Here is a 16,131-nt window from a genome sequence, read left to right as displayed (position 1 = left end):
CTCCCCTCCAGGATGCGGGAGTGCTCTTGGGCTTGGGTCCTGCTTCCCAGTTTCCCACGGGCGTTTGGTTGAACACTCTGAAAACAGAATGCTAGACTAAATGGGCCACTGGCCTGGTCCATCATCCTCTTCGATTGTTGCATGAGAGCCTGTGGGGACAAAAGGAAGAAGCCAATAGTTTGGCTCTAAAAGGGGTTGGGGTGAGAACTACTCTCCAGTGTGGTGTAGTGGTTAAGAGCGGTAGTCACGTAATCTGGGGAACCGGGTTCGTGTCTCCGCTCCTCCACATGCAGCTGCTGGGTGACCTTGGGCCAGTCACACTTCTTTGAAGTCTCTCAGCCCCACTCACCTCACAGAGTGTTTGTTGTGGGGGAGGAAGGGAAAGGAGATTGTTAGCCGCTTTGAGACTCCTGAAGGGGAGTGAAAGCCGGGATATCAAATCCAAACTCCTCTTCTTCTTCTTCCAACTGCAGCTATCCAGGCAATTTGCAGTAGTGATGGAGACAAAGGCTGAATCATTCCCCTTTGACTGGATTTGTTTCCTTAATACACTACCTATTCTTTAAGGCTTTCATTATTTTTTAAATAATGTGACATTAAATTAGGAGACTGAAGCAAGCTGCTGCTATTCTAAACACACTTAACCAAAGAATAAACACATTGAGTTCAGGCAGACTTACTTCTGAGTAATGCTTGAGGTATCACTATTAATAATACAAAAAGCCTAATAAGATTAAGGGTTCCATAATTTAGGTATAAACATAGGTGCCTTTTACAGTAACAAGAAGTGTTTTTTACAGCCTGCTGCCTTGTAAGATAACAGCCAGGTACGAGATGTAGCAATAATGGAAGCAAATTCATTTGAAACCTCAATCTGCAGGCTACACTTGATTTTGTTTTAAAGGTGCCAAATTATTTTGGCACAAATTACATCCTAGTAGATTTAGTTCAGTTGATTATATAGCAGTCAGAACCATTTTTAAGAATATAATTGTCACTGGATAATTTTTAGATGTTTGAAAATTATTTTATTTTTCTTTAAAAAAAAGGTTTACTGTATGAATTTTTGTTTTTTTGACCACTAGGTGGCAGGAACTGGTTTATATCAGACTGTTGTAGTGCACAGCAGACTTCTCCATTGAGGAAGTGCTATATTGTAAAACAAACTTCTCAGCTCACTTTTATTCATAAAGAACAAAATACCCTATTCTGAATTCCCTGGGTATATATAATCAAGTAGAAACTGAAGGTTGTCTGATATTTGCTGCAGCACAGACTGAATTATGAAATAGGGGTGCCATAAAATTGGCAACAGCGGAGAGGAACAATCCTCATAATTGGGGCACTCTGAGGACAGTGCATCTGAGGACAGGCATCAGAGCATATGTGGATAAATGAGCTATGCCTCTGATTTCCAGAGTACATGGAAGAACTGACATTAGATCCCTGGGACGGGGAATATAAACGGCTTTTTTTCTAAGGAATACTGCAGCAGGACATCTTACAGTAGCTTCACTCATGGAGGAGAATACTACTACTGTATATTATTTGACTTGTGTAAATGCAAGCTTCTGACATCACGTGAAGCTCATAAATGTTTAAAGTCAACCTACGGGAGATAATTCTTTCTTTATGAGAGTTTATATACATTCCGCTCCTGAACTGTTACAACTGGATACAACAAGGAAACTAACCACTGTTGCAGCAGCATCACAAGGAGTTCTGCTGTGAAACCTGTGCAGTACAGAATCCTACTGTGCTACTGTAACACCACAGAGAGGTCAGGGCAGGAGCCAATGAAACACATTTACACTACAGCGGGGTGTGTATGTGTGGCTTGGCCACACTGGAATGGAGTAGGTGGTTTTCCACAATAAATCATAGGGTGGGGAAAAGAAATATTCTGCTTCTCCCCTCTAATTAAGGTCTTCTCTGGGTTAGATCAGTAGTTTTGATATCAGTTTTTCGTGGTCATATTTTGTCTGTCCTCATTAATTGTAAGTTTGTGTTTCAAATTACTCAAAGTTTTAAAGGTAAAATCTGTCTTTGTCCTAGTGTCATTGTTAAAGGTGATTTTTTCTCTGATTTCATGAAAGTATTTTTTGTACTAGAACGGTTGACCTTACGGCAGCATAGTGTAAAACTGCAGTCATATATCTATTTTCAGCATACCAAGTACAATAAGCAGCTCCAGATTTATCACACTGAGAATCTGTCAGACTTGGAAACTGCAGTGTGAAGTGTACCAATAGATTATGCCAAGAAAAGAAACCCTTGACTTTCTTAACATTCAGCTGTCCTCTTTGGTCCTGACCAAAAGAAGAAAAAAATCATTGCCTTCTATGTAATTGTTTCTTTCATATTTTTTTGACATTAATGAACTGGAATTGAAAGTATGTGCTTAGAGAAAACAAAGCCATTTGTATTAGGAATAACATGTTGCTGTCGCACTGTCATAAAAGAGGAAGAACATTGCCACTATCATAAAGGAATTTGGAAGCTCCACTTTCACATCAATGTTTTCTCAACCGAAACTCATTGCTGGCTATGAATCACAGAAATTGCTTAAAAGTCAAGTTGCTGCCAAGGGAGATTAGCGGAATGGATGCAAAAATAGTATTATTTAGGGAAACCTTTTAGGGCCAAACAGGGCCAATTCATTGGTGAAATAATATTTTTAGACTATTGCTACACAGACATACCCCAAATTCCCAGTGGTGAGAACTTCAGGGGTACAATGTGCATCCAGATGTCTTTCTTACAGAGAGCAAATAACTGCCCCCTGATTCTCTATGCCTCTTCAGTATGTTCACCCCCGCCACCCACCCAAACTGCAGTCTCAGTTCACACAGAAACAGCTGGATGACATCATCCCCCACAGGGAGGCGAAATGAGGACATGTCCCCTTCTAGAAGGAATCTGTGGCCATTTCCTTAAGTTAGGCAAAGGCCAGTGATTCTGCCAACAAAAGCAAATCTTCCAGGTAACACTTGTCCAACTTGTCTGTCCCACTCTAACAGCCATATGTGTGTGGCTGTTAGAGACCCACAGCTGCTAAAAGGTAAAGGTACTCCTGCCCGTATGGGCCAGTCATGACCGACTCTAGGGTTGTGTGCTCATCTCGCTCAAGAGGCCAGGAGCCGGCGCCGTCCGAAGACACTTCCGGGTCACGTGGCCAGCGTGACGAAGCTGCAACTGGCGAGCCAGCACCAGTGCCGCACACGGAAACGCCGTTTACCTTCCCGCTATAAAGCAGTACCTATTTATCTACTTGCACTTAGGGGTGCTTTCGAACTGCTAGGTGGGCAGGAGCTGGGACCGAACGACGGGAGCTCACCCCGCCGTGGGGATTCGAACCACCGACCTTACGATCAGCAAGTCCTAGGCACTGAGGTTTTACCCACAGCGCCACCCACGTCCCACAGCTGCTAGAGTGGGTTAAACTACTGTAGTTGGACAAGTGTAACACACACACACAACCAGGATTCAAATCACCCTCCAACCCGTAACTATAGTTTTTTAGGCCAGGCTGTGAGGATTACAATGCACAATCGGCACTGGGAATCACTAGAATATATTTTTTTTGAAAAAAATGTATCAATGTTGTTGGTTAGCAAAAAATAGAAGTGTGTCATCATAAACTTTATGTTTCATTATTCGTTCTAAGCAGAACTGTGTGATGGGTACAGTAGAGATGGTTCACGGTTACAGCAGTGTGTCTGATCTGAAATGCAGAGCAGGCCTCTGGACAGCACTGGGAGATTGAAGTTAGTCCCTGTTTCCCTCTTCGAGCTCAAAACATTGGTCTTTGTAAAAAAAAATACCCAACTCCCTCTAGTAAGTAACAGAACAAAACAGAGGTCACATCCACAGCATACATTTAAAGCACTCTTATACCACTATAACCAGGGGTCAGCAAACTTTTTCAGCAGGGGGCTGGTCCACTGTCCCTCAGACCTTGTGGGGGGCTGGACTATATTTTGAAAAAAAATAATGAACAAATTCCTATTCCCACAAATAACCCAGAGATGCATTTTAAATAAAAAGACACATTCTACTCCTGGAAAAACACGCTGATTCCCGGACCATCCGCTGGCCAGATTTAGACGGCAATTGGGCCGGATCCGGCCCCCAGGCCTTAGCTTGCCTACCCATGGCCATTACAATCATGACTTCCTCCTCTAGCACAAATCATGGGAACTGTAATTTTTTAAGAGAGTTGAGAATCATTAGGAAGACCTTTCACAGAGCTACAATTCTCACTACCCTGCAGTTCCCATAATTCTTTGGAGGAAGATGCCACGGGCAACATTCACACCATACCTTTAAAGCACTATTATAACACTTTAAACAGCCATGGCTTTCCCCAACGCAGTCTGGGAGCTGTATGTTGTTAAGGGTGCTGAGAATTGTTGAAAGGCTCCTATTCCCCTCATTGAGCTAGAATTCCAAGAGTTCGCAGTGAAGAGGGTTTGAGTTCTGGAGATGGATAGACACTACAGCACTGAGAGGTTTCTTTCCATATTATGTGTTATTTATAGGTTGTTCAGCACAAATCAGTGCATATTGACTTAGAAATGTCCTGCTTTCATTTGTGGGGCCTAGTCAGTGCAGTATGTTTTAGACTGAAGCATTAGACTACAGTACTATTTTTTCTTGGCAGCAGATAATGGTTCTAAAGAAAATAGACCCAATCATTTACATTCTTCTCCCCACCCCATTTAATAATATTTCAGAAACCTTTCGGGAATCTCCCATTAATATTTTAAAAGTAAAAAATCAGAATCCCAGTATAGAATGTGGCCTTCCACAATTCCAGTTTCTATGCATTTAATTATACACGTTGATGCTGCTTTTCCACTTTTAACAAATGTGCAGTTGTATACAAATTAAATAAATCTCTTGCTTCAACAGTAGCTCCACAATTTTACTTCAATTAAACAATTCTACTGGAATAGAATGGACCAACATGTTCTAAAGAATGACTCAAATCTGTGATCGCCCTGCCTAAAGAGAACACTGACATGCTAATTGCCTTACTATCTTGTCATAATAGGCAGGCAATTGTTCACCAAAATCAATGGAAGCTTTGGCCTTGGAATTATACTGGCATAGTGGGATGATATAGAAGTACATCATGAAAGCTGGAACATTAGCCATGATCAGTACTGATCCAAATGACAAGAAAGGGAACATTGCTATGAAGATTAAAATAGCTTTCTTGGGTGTGACTTCCTCTCTGGCATTTAGAGTAATGGGCTGCTGCCATGCTATGTGCGGAAGCCTGGTCCAAGTGAGTCCTGCTTGCACATGCCTGGGTATCACATCCTCCAGAGGATTTAGTGTCGAAACTTGTTTCCTTTCCTATTGTCAGCCTTACCTTCGCTTGCTGGGTTAAACAGCCAGCGCTGCTTTGGGCTGCCTCTCAGGTCACTTTCAGCCTCTCCAGTGACATGGGTTGAAGCACAGTCTATTTCATTCTATGCTGGGTGGACACGAGGCAACGTCTTCTGGATAACTTGAAATGAATCCACACCCAGAAACGGCATTGCCTATACCACCAGATTATAGGTGTTATTCAACACTAGCCCTACTCAGAGTAGACCCATTACTAAATTTGTTTATTTCAGTGGGTCTCCCCGAAGTAGAATTTAGCTGAATACCTTCACTTAGTCCAGTGTTGCTCAGTCTGATTGGCAGTTGTTCAACAGGAGATGTCAGGGATTGACCCTGATACCTTTCGCATGCAATGCATGTTCTCTGTCCTTGAGCTACAGCCTCTGTGACTATCAGAAGGTTCACATGTCGGACAGTCCAGATCACTTTGGGCTGCTGCTCTTGGTGTGTTGTTTGATCCTAAGACGGAGCACCTCAGATTTTATGACCATTGAGAGGCAATTCCAGCGTTAGATTAAACATAAGCCTAGTGAGAGTCCTTCAAAGCAATAAAGTTCACCTGAGATAAGATAGAAGCCATGTATGGAAGAAAAGTTAAATGGTTCAAGGAAAAGAAAAGGCAGGGGGAAAAGTAGTTCTGGATCTATTCTGCTCCTTTATTACATCCGTATCCTACCTATTCTCCAAGAAGCAGTGTGTGTGTATATTAAACTCATAACAATTCTGAAGTTACATTACAGTTACTTGCACAAGGCCACCTACTGAGCTGAACAAGTATTTGAACTTGGCTTTCTCACACTGAACCAAGAAAAGATGGTGCTAATAAGACACACAGAAGATACTAACCCATTACCTGCAGAGCAGCTGATTAGCAGGAAGCACCTGTTTGCTCATTGGGCAATATAAGGCATTTTATTTCCCATCTCCTTCTTGTCCCCAAAATTATGTCCTCTTAGGTTACAGCTCTCTTATCCTCTTTCTTCTTCACCTATGTGGAGCTGTTCACAATTTTAATTTGTTATTACTTCGATTCCTCTCTGGCCAGAATTAACCTGTTTCTGTTCTCCATGTATTTTATCTGAGACAGGTAACAATCTTCTCTGGTCCCAAACTGGATTAGATCAGCCACCTCCCAATTCTAGATGGATAGTAGTTGCTGTTTATTTCTATAGGGTCATTTAACATAATGGTCACCAAACAGAAGGGCAATACCTAAAATAACAGGGAGAGTTGGGTCTGATTTATATACCACCTTCCCTTCCAGGAGTATGGCACAACATCTTAGCCTCACAACAATTCTGTGAGGCAGGTTAGGTAGAGATACCATGCTTTCTTATGGTCACCCTGTACACTGGATTGTTTAGCAAAAGTTTGAACCTTTGTTACCCGTATCCAAGTCCGGAACTCCATATACCACATTGGCTCCCACAGAAGCATTTTGTAGGCCACCATATTGCCAGTAGTACAAAAAGTAGGATAGCAATAAGGGGAGAGGAGTTTAATTCATTGTTATGCACTATTAATTTCCTGCAGAACTCAGAAATATCAAGTTGAAATAACCTGTTATAAAACCTCAGGGCCTATGAAATGTGTTGTTTCCTGTTAGACAGTATGAATCTAGAAGTTCCTTTAGATTCATGAACCTTCCCAGAAAACCTGAATCCAATTTGAAACAAGCCTGGGCCAAATTATTGGTATTTGCTGGTTTCATTCTAGGTTCATTTCAACACGGCACAGCTGCAGGGGGCGAAACTCGCAGAGCATGCAAACCATTACATGTGCCAAAATGAACACAGCTCCAAGTGTGTTATTTTTAAAAGTTTTTGCAAATAAATACTTTCAGAGTGTTTATGGGTTTCCAGTGTGCTAACTGCTTGGCTTTGTACCAGCTCTGAATTAGAAAAGCCAATGGATTTATTTGCTAAAGACTGTAAAGTGAAACTCAAGATTTTGCAAGCAGAGTCTAATTCTGTTTATATAATGCTTGTCTGATCTAGTAATAATAGCAGTATACACCTTACAGCTAATTCCAGATATACATAAGAACAGAAATTACTAACGTGTTTGCATGTGAACATTACAAGCTTGCCATTTTCGATATAATCATCAAATTAAACTCACAAATTATGATGCTTCTATAATGTTTAATAAAACTAGACAGAGCTGAAGCATATAAAAGTAATTTAGTTATTGATTTATTTAATTTTATCTCATGTTAGTAGATCAAATGTGCATAGCTGTCAACCTTCCCTTTTTTTGCGGGAAATTCCCTTATTCCAGTGCTGTTTCCCACTGCTATCCCGGATTGTTAGATATCTCGTAGACTGTCCCCGGGACAGGTGAGGCTGCTGATACCTTATTTTGAGGCTGCTGAACCCTTATTTTCAAATCTGAAAGTTGACAGCTATACAAATGTGGCTTACAAAAATTTAAATGACAACTTTAAACAATAAAAGAATAACAATGGATTTGGTAAGATCCCGAAAGAGGAGTCCTGCATTGCCAAAGAATTGGAAGTTGGGCAGATATTTCACAGAATCAGAGAGCTAGATGTCAGTGTTCTGCTTCACACAAATTTGGCCTCACTATTGGAAGGGAAAGTAGCAGGCCATGTAGGAAAGTATGGGCCAGATGGCTCTGGGGAGGGGCCCCTCCACCAGTTCAGTGTCAGAGGACAAAAATAAATTTGTAGCAGAGAGTTTAGGATGGGTTTTTTAATAGTCTGAAAAATAGTGGCAGTTTGTTAAACGCAGGGACAGAGGGCCATGGTTGATTTCTGCTGGCATCCAAAATTGTGGCCGTGTGAGAAGCAAGAACCTCTTGGAGTGTTAACACTGTGAGCACCTCCATCTTAGGCTCAGGTTGTGTATATATGCAAATAAACCATATATCATAAAGGCACCACCATCTCCACTGTGCCTCATTTGCAAAAGGAAACACAGACCCTGGATAAGCAGGGGTGGAACTCCTGGAATTTTACACCGCTTGGAGATGGGGATAGTGTGCCACAAAAAAATTGCTTAATCATCAAAATTTCTAAGCAGTTTACATAAAGCAAGATAACATATTTATTAAAAGCACCAGCAATCTTACTAATAATTTGTTTCACTGATTACAAATGCATGGCCATTTATGCCAAGAGGAAGGCAAACGGATATGTTATTGCAAAGAGTTGGGAATTCAAATGCAAAAGAAATAAATCTGTTTTGCTTTGAGATTGGGGTGGGAAAAGAATGAGATCATATTCAAAGACATGTTCTGCAGCTTTACAGCTTAGTGAGGGATCCCATTTGTCATAATCAAAAGCAAATCTGTATAATTTGTGGCCCAAAAGCAGATCACCAGCCACATACAGTAGCCTATTATTGCTCTGGGACTGCAAAAACATGGTCTATCCAGCATCTTACAGGCCATACAACATGACTTTGGGGATCAATTTTTTTGTAGACCTGGTTGCAATACAATAGAGTAGTAAGAGGCCTACATAGAATCCCCTCCATCAGAGGCCTACAGACAGAGAACTTGAGTTTGTCCTGCCAAAAGTGGAATGTGGCAGAGTCCAGAGGAGAGGGTGGAGGAAGGCAGCTGCCTGCACTGATATTTGGAAAGCGGAAGGTATAGTGTGGATCCCTGAACCCATCTGTCTGTGTTTCTATGGAGCCAGGGTTGATGGAGGTGGAGAGGGCCCCTTCGGTGGGCAGATTCCCAGGACCTCCCTTCCTAAGCACCAGGTGGATTGCCTTGCTCTTTGAATCTATAATGCACATTCCAAGTGACCCATTTATAAACGTGTCAATCAGGATAACTTTCTTGGCTCAGCCAAATGTAGACACTTTCACATGGAAATAATGCCACAGCCATAATGTGTTATTTGTGCTGAAACTGGATTACACAAGCAGGGCACTCTGCCTGGCCTGATATTATTATATCAATAGGACATTCCTTTTCCTTCCAAAGCTTAAGATCTGTCAAGAAGCCTAACAACAGAGTTGCCAGCAGGCAGTCTGAGTGAAACTCTGATGGGTTTTATTGGAAAGGGCTGCAAATTGTGATTGGCCTGTTATACTAAAGTATCAGAGGAGCCACTCGGCCAAAAAAACAACCCTCACAATTCAAAACAACCCTCCGTAGCCTCAGAGATTTATTGTTCCATATGCCACTGTTTAAAAACAGCATCACATGGCTAGACATTCGCATCAGACTCCCTCTGAAAACAGTATAAAGGCTTCTGCTGATTTCAGTGAGCTGCCAATTAAAAATGTAAATGGTCTTTCCAATGGTCTCTTTGAAGAGCAGCTGTTTAGATTTCCATTTAAAGCTGATATTTGGCATCACTGCTTTCAAGGAGTCTATTAGCTGCAGCAGAACAACGGCAATAGCCAGGGATGAACTTGTGCTAGTCTTGTGGATCCCTCCTGCATATGTGGTTTATAGTCCCAGGGGTCAGGGGGGAAATCCAGAAGGTACTGAGGAAAAAAGAAAACACACATACTAATCTGCTGAAGCAACTTATTCATTGGCCACGACATCTGGCTTTAATCATCTCTGGAGTGGGGGATGGGAGAAAAGCACCCCTAAGCAGTATGCAGCTTATTCCCAATATTCTGGCATTCCTCATCCAAGTCAGTCAATCACAGTGCAGCCCTGTGCATGTTTAAAGGTAAAGGTAAAGGGACCCCTGACCATTAGGTCCAGTCATGACCAACTCTGGGGATGAGGCGCTCATCTTGCTTTACTGGCGGAGGGAGCCGGCATACAGCTTCCGGGTCATGTGGCCAGCATGACTAAGCTGCTTCTGGTGAACCAGAGCAGCGCATGGAAATGCTGTTTACCTTCCCACTGGAGCGGTACCTATTTATCTACTTGTACTTTGACATGCTTTCAAACTGCTAGGTTGGCAGGAGCAGGGACCGAGCAATGGGAGCTCACCCCGTCGCAGGGATTCAAACTGCTGACCTTCTGATCAGCAAGTCCTAGGCTCTGTGGTTTAACCCACAGCTCCACCCGCGTCCCCTGTGCATGTTTACCTTGATATAAATCTATCCGATTTCTTACCACTACATTCAAAACAGTTCACACACAAAATTAATTCATTTATAATACACTATTATCCATAAATAAAACATCCCTACAAAAGAACATTCAAAACATGTTCATGATAAATATCTAAGAATTCTACATAAAAATAAATAATTGCTGACAGAGGGAAAGCAAAGGCACCCTCTGGCCTACAAAGTGATAGCTTTTACACTTCTGCAAAAAGAGGCAGGTCCAGTCCTCAGTCCCATTTGGTCAGGGCTGTCTTACCCATAGGTGCTAGGGGTGTGGGGCACCCGGGCGCTGGGCTCTCAGGGGTGCCAGGCTGAGAGTCCGGGGCCTGAAAGTTGAGTCCGGGGAAGAGCCTGCCCGTCGGTCGGAGTGCCACAACAGGCTCTTCTGCTGTGGGCGGCTCTGTGCCACGAGATTGGGGGCGACCGAGCCAGCGAGAGGCGCCGCATATGCTTAAGACAGCCCTGCATTTAGTGCTGCAAGAAGAGGGTGAGGCAGCCTCTGGTCTAGATGTTAAATGGCAAAACCTCTGTGCTGGTGGCCATAGTTACTTTCCTGTGTGTGCCATTTAATGAGAAGTAAGATTTATCCTGTGACTGAGTCTGTATACATACTAACCCATTTTTAGCACAAAGATGTAGTTTTTCTCAATCTGAAACTGTTCATGCTCCTTTCAACATGTTCCCTTCAACCATGCTGCTTTCAATCTAGATTGATTCTAGATCTTGCTGTCCACAGAAGTGGCGTGGCTACTTGCTCCAAGTTTGAAACCTCCCTTTGATTAAGCCATCCACACATTTTACTACCTGCACATGCCCCAGGTGAATGAAGTAGGAAATGACACTTGCAATCTTGGTGTACCCATCTGCAATGTCATTGAGCAGATGTGGATACACACACACACACACACACACACACCTCATTGCTGGGACTGCCTACTTGTTTTCAAATAGGCACACTGTGCGGTAATGCAGAATTGATCTGCAGTGAGCTTTTATTTTGGGAATAAAACCAGTTTTCTCAAGAAACACTTTTCAGGGGCAAAAGATACGTGCGGATTTATTGATGATAAGCAAACTATTGCTATGATTAAGTATCCAGGAACACCCACACTTTTGTATGTCACTTGGGTGATACAGAAAGAATGTTAGTAAACAAATGACTCCACAACCCGCTTTCATTGTCTTTTGAAGCTTACATTCTACTATGGCAATCCCAGGGTGAAGACAGTGGTCCTGACTGATGGCTCATTCACACAAACGCTGCGAGATCAGCTCCTGATTCAGCATGTCACTGCAAACCCATCATTTTTCCTCTCCCTCTCTGCAATAGCATGCTGAATGAAAATAAAAATTAGTAGTTTGCACACAAAAAGTGGAAAGGTCTTTGTAACATAAAAATTAGTTCAATTTAAGGCTGTAGCATGCTTTTACGCTGCCTATCAACTTGTGTATATCAGATATACAGAATGTAAGTTGGGATTTATTTATATTTATGAAAGCATAGAAAAAGTATGTGCAGTTGTGGGGAAGGAATCAGTTTAATTAATATAGTACACTTTCCCGTTGTGAACATTCTGGCATAATTGACCAAGTGAATATATGAACTTCATTCTTGATTAAAGAACATGCAATGAATAGAAGGATCAACAAGGTGTTATTTCCATTTATATTTGCTATATTCAAGATGGGATTGAACAATGACAGAGTTTTCTAGTGGCATAAGCAAAGGATGAAACATTTTCACTTGTAGAAGCGCTAAGAACATCACACTTAAATACCCATTTAAGAATTGATGTTGTCTCTTAACTTAAAAGACGTGAAACAGTCTCTAAATTATGAGATTAACTGGAATGACCCTCTGAGCTGCTTGATCCAAAACTGTCTACTGTGGGAATCCTTATCCATCCCCCCCCCCCCCAATTTGGTTTCATACTATATGCAGGTATAGGATATTAAGTTAAATGAACAGTAGTATATGTCTTTAAAAATTATTATTTGATTCAAAGAAATGCCCTAGAAAGGAAGAAAACTTAAGACTGTGTGTGTCTCTGTGTGTGTTTTTTTTAATGAATCGTCTGAAATTTAAATAGGCTTATACTTTTAAAGTATTGTAATCTCGATTGTAGGCAAAATCCTTAAAAACATTATTAAGAGATGAGATCATGAAACATCTGGAGTTATATGAACTCAATACAGAATTTTCACCAGGATTTCAAATGGGATAAATTTAGCCTGAGAAAACTAGTGGAATAGTTAGGGTGAAGGCAGGGTGAAGAGATGGAGCTTGACATTTTGGGGAAAAAATGTAGGCCTGCTTCAGGCAGATTAGCTCTCCACTTGTATATCATGTCTAGCTAGAAAAACATGTGCACATAGGAGAAACACACGTGTGTTTTGCATTTTTACATGCAGTGGGAGCCACCTCCCAGTTTCTCAAATTAAGTTCAAATGACATTCACGTTTAGCTCGATCGTCGTGCAGTCTAAAAAGAATCTTGAGTGGTAAAAAAGAGCTGCAGCTCTCCTGGGAAAGCTGCAAAACTGAAACTGAATCTCGTCTACAGGGTGTTTAGACTAAAAGGAGACAACAGAATACTTTACTGAAGAAGGAAGGGACTGAACGCAAGTTTTTGTTCCTGAATAACAACAACCCATGTAGAGTTACTAAACTTCTGAATAAGAAAGTTTTAGCAGCGGAACAAGAGGAAGCTGGACTATAACCTTGAAAGAACAATGGGGGGAATTTTATAATTTGACATTTTTAAAGATTTAGGAATTAATTTTTAAAAAGTAATCCTAAAAATGGGAAATAATTTTGCAAGGAGTTGGGGGAAAAATGGGATTGATGGACTTAAGACTTCCAGGCTGGAAACATAGATTGGAGGATAAGGGAAATTAAACCGGGGAAGGGGAGGGAGAATTAGAATCCAAAGGCTTGCAACTATTTTCTGAATTGGTTTTCTTTTTTCTAATATATTTCTTATTTTTTTATACTTTTATTCTGTGTGCTTTTACTTTAATGGGAAAAAAGGGGGACATTGTGGAAAGAAAAGGGGGCGGGCTATGGGGAGAGATCTTTTGCTTTTTTTTTTTTTATCAAGGGTGTTGCATAAGGTTTGTATAAATTTAAATTTGAACAATGGGGTATATAAATTGTGCTTTAAATCAGAAACAGAACTTGTGGAAACAACAATATGAAAGGGGAATACGGTAGGGGTGGGGGAAGGGGGGAGTCCCAGAAAGTGGATGTTTGAAAATAAGGTTCTGAATGTATCTTCATAATTTCTTTTCTTCTCTTTCTGTATTTTGGAAACTTCAATAAATATTATTTAAAAAAAAAAAAAAAAAAAAAGAGCTGCAGCTCAGTGATGGCTTGTTTAGCTGCCCACTATTGCGCTGTCCTTCTCTGGTTCCTGTTTTGGAACAAGTCGTATGGCATGGGCCCAAGGACTCAGCAACCAAATCCCAGGGCTTTTTGCACCTTAAGTGCTGTGGGTTGTGTGACTAGGACATGTGGACATTGCAAAAACTGAGCATGCATGAGCAGCACCAGTTTCACAATAGGCTTATTTTGGAAATGCTCAAATTCCCATGGAGTTCACTGGGGTTTAGACATATATAGGATTAGTTAATGGAGTCATTTTTTTAAAAAAGAGTTCAAAAGGAACCTGTAGATCAGACTGTTGCAGAAGTATATAAGAGCCATGTATTCCATCTTTCATGATACTGTCGCAGCAGGTGGAAAAAGAGGCTGAAACACATAAACTCCAAATGACGTGATGAATAACTATTCCCTAACATATATTCACTTCTGTGCATTCTTGAGGGACAAAGATTAAACCAGCTCAGTTGATTAGTGTGTGGTGCAGATAAAACCAAGGTTGCAGGTTCGATCCCTGTATAGGACAGATGCATATTCCTGCATTGCAGGGGGTTGGACTAGATGATCCTCAGGGTCCCTTCCAACTCTTTGATTCTACGAAAGATGAAGAAGCACTTGGAACTGCAGAAGAGAATGTTTGCATAGACCAGCGCTAATAAGATAAACCGGGCATGGCAACGAGAACTTTTGTCCTCAGACATGCTTTACAAAACTGGGTTTATGAGTGAGGGCAAAATACAGAACACAATCATATGTATCTCTAAGTACTACCCTTTTTGCCCTCTGATTGACCTTCTAACTATCACTGTGGCACTATTCACAAGAGCTGACTTTGGAATACATGAAAACGCAGTATAATTGTTACACATTCCTAAGTAGCTAAATTTATTTGACTCTTGGATTCATGCCTTAGAGCACGAAGTAAAACATGTAATAATTGCTCTAAAAAGAACGGTTTGACATGCTTTAGTGTCTGCCTTGTTATTTAATTGTTTTGTATTCATTTGAGATAATTTCTCCCGCACAGCCTTTTTAACAGTTTGATGAAAGAGGAAAAAACCCAAAGGGCAGGAAGGGGTAAAGAGGGGTGAGTCGGATAAAAGCGTACACTATGCAGGCTAATGGAAAAAGAAACAGGGTTCAGTGAAAAATGGGGCAAATGCAACCCAAAATGCACTGGAAATAAACAGAGTTGGGGAGGAAGATATAAAAAAGGACAGTGCTAATTATGAGAGAATGGATGAATTAGAGTCACAGAAAATGAAGTTAATTAGAACTAAATATTTACTGTGAACTAAAGAAATACTGTGAACTAAAGCAAGAAATACTGTGAACTAAAGCATGGGACTGCACCAACTAACACCTTCTCTGATGCCATAGGTACTGACTAGCTGTTCCCCCCTGGCTATATAGCACAAATGCCTGCAGGATGGGGGCTCTGCAACTGAGCTTACCATTGAAGTATTTTACTGTCACTGTAAATAAAGCTCAGGGGATGCAAATGTGCTGAGTAGGAAGATTATACTTTTGACAACCTTTTTCTAATAGCTAAGTTCAAGAAATGTGGAAATAAATTAACACATAAAAGAGAGTAATTGTCAGACAAATCCTGAAAGCTCCATAAATCACTGTTGTTGCCCCCCACCCCACCCCACCCCAATACTGAAGAATCAAAACCAAATCACTCCGGGGTAACTGTTCCAGCTGCCCCCTAGGTTATATCGTATCCTTACCCCACTAGCAAAATTGGCAAGGAACCAAGTAAGCTGTAGCCATAAGCGACAGCAAAGGAATTCTTAGCATTCTTCACTTAAAGTGTACATGCCAATATAAATTCTTTGTTTTGAGGAACAGCTTAAAATTACCAAATGACTATTTTGGTTAGCAAACTATATGCATTGGGTAATGAATAACAGAAGGTGTCTGTTAGGAGCAACAGTAGTAACATATTGTTTGCACATTTAAACCTAAAATGGCAGTACCAACTTGACATATCCCCCCCCCCAATGATACGTGTTTTCAAGCAAAAACCCCTAATACATGTACCTATTATGTACCTATTCCAGTTATCACAAAGATCAACAATTGTTCAATAAAAGTAGTCCTTAAGTATAGAATAATGCAGTGTTCCAGGCTTTATGTATATTTATAATTTTAATCAGTGTTTCGTTTGAATCCCTGCATTTTGTTTTTATTTATTTAACAAAATGTATATTTTGTAGTGAGGTTGCTAAGTGGTTTATAAGAAATATTAAAATTATCAGTAAAACATTTTAAAACAATTAAATTTAACAGCGAAAGA

At 40.9% G+C, this 16,131-nt stretch overlaps 1 long non-coding RNA gene across 1 annotated transcript in view; it reads right to left on the bottom strand.

Annotated features, from left to right (window-relative positions):
• Positions 1 to 9,508: 9,508 nt before the first annotated feature.
• The window catches only part of LOC310743324, an 84,122-nt gene continuing 77,499 nt past the window's right edge, over positions 9,509 to 16,131 (bottom strand). Inside the window, exons 5-6 of the long non-coding RNA XR_014538947.1 lie at positions 11,645 to 11,782; positions 9,509 to 9,863 (exon numbers count right to left, since the gene is read on the bottom strand). This is a non-coding gene — a long non-coding RNA (uncharacterized lncRNA). The remainder of the gene's footprint in view (positions 9,864 to 11,644; positions 11,783 to 16,131) is intronic.

The sequence above is a fragment of the Podarcis filfolensis genome (assembly GCF_964270895.1).
Source record: "Podarcis filfolensis genome assembly, chromosome: 10".
NCBI classification, from domain to species: Eukaryota; Metazoa; Chordata; class Lepidosauria; order Squamata; family Lacertidae; genus Podarcis; species Podarcis filfolensis.
This window is presented reverse-complemented; position numbering and strand designations above follow the sequence as displayed.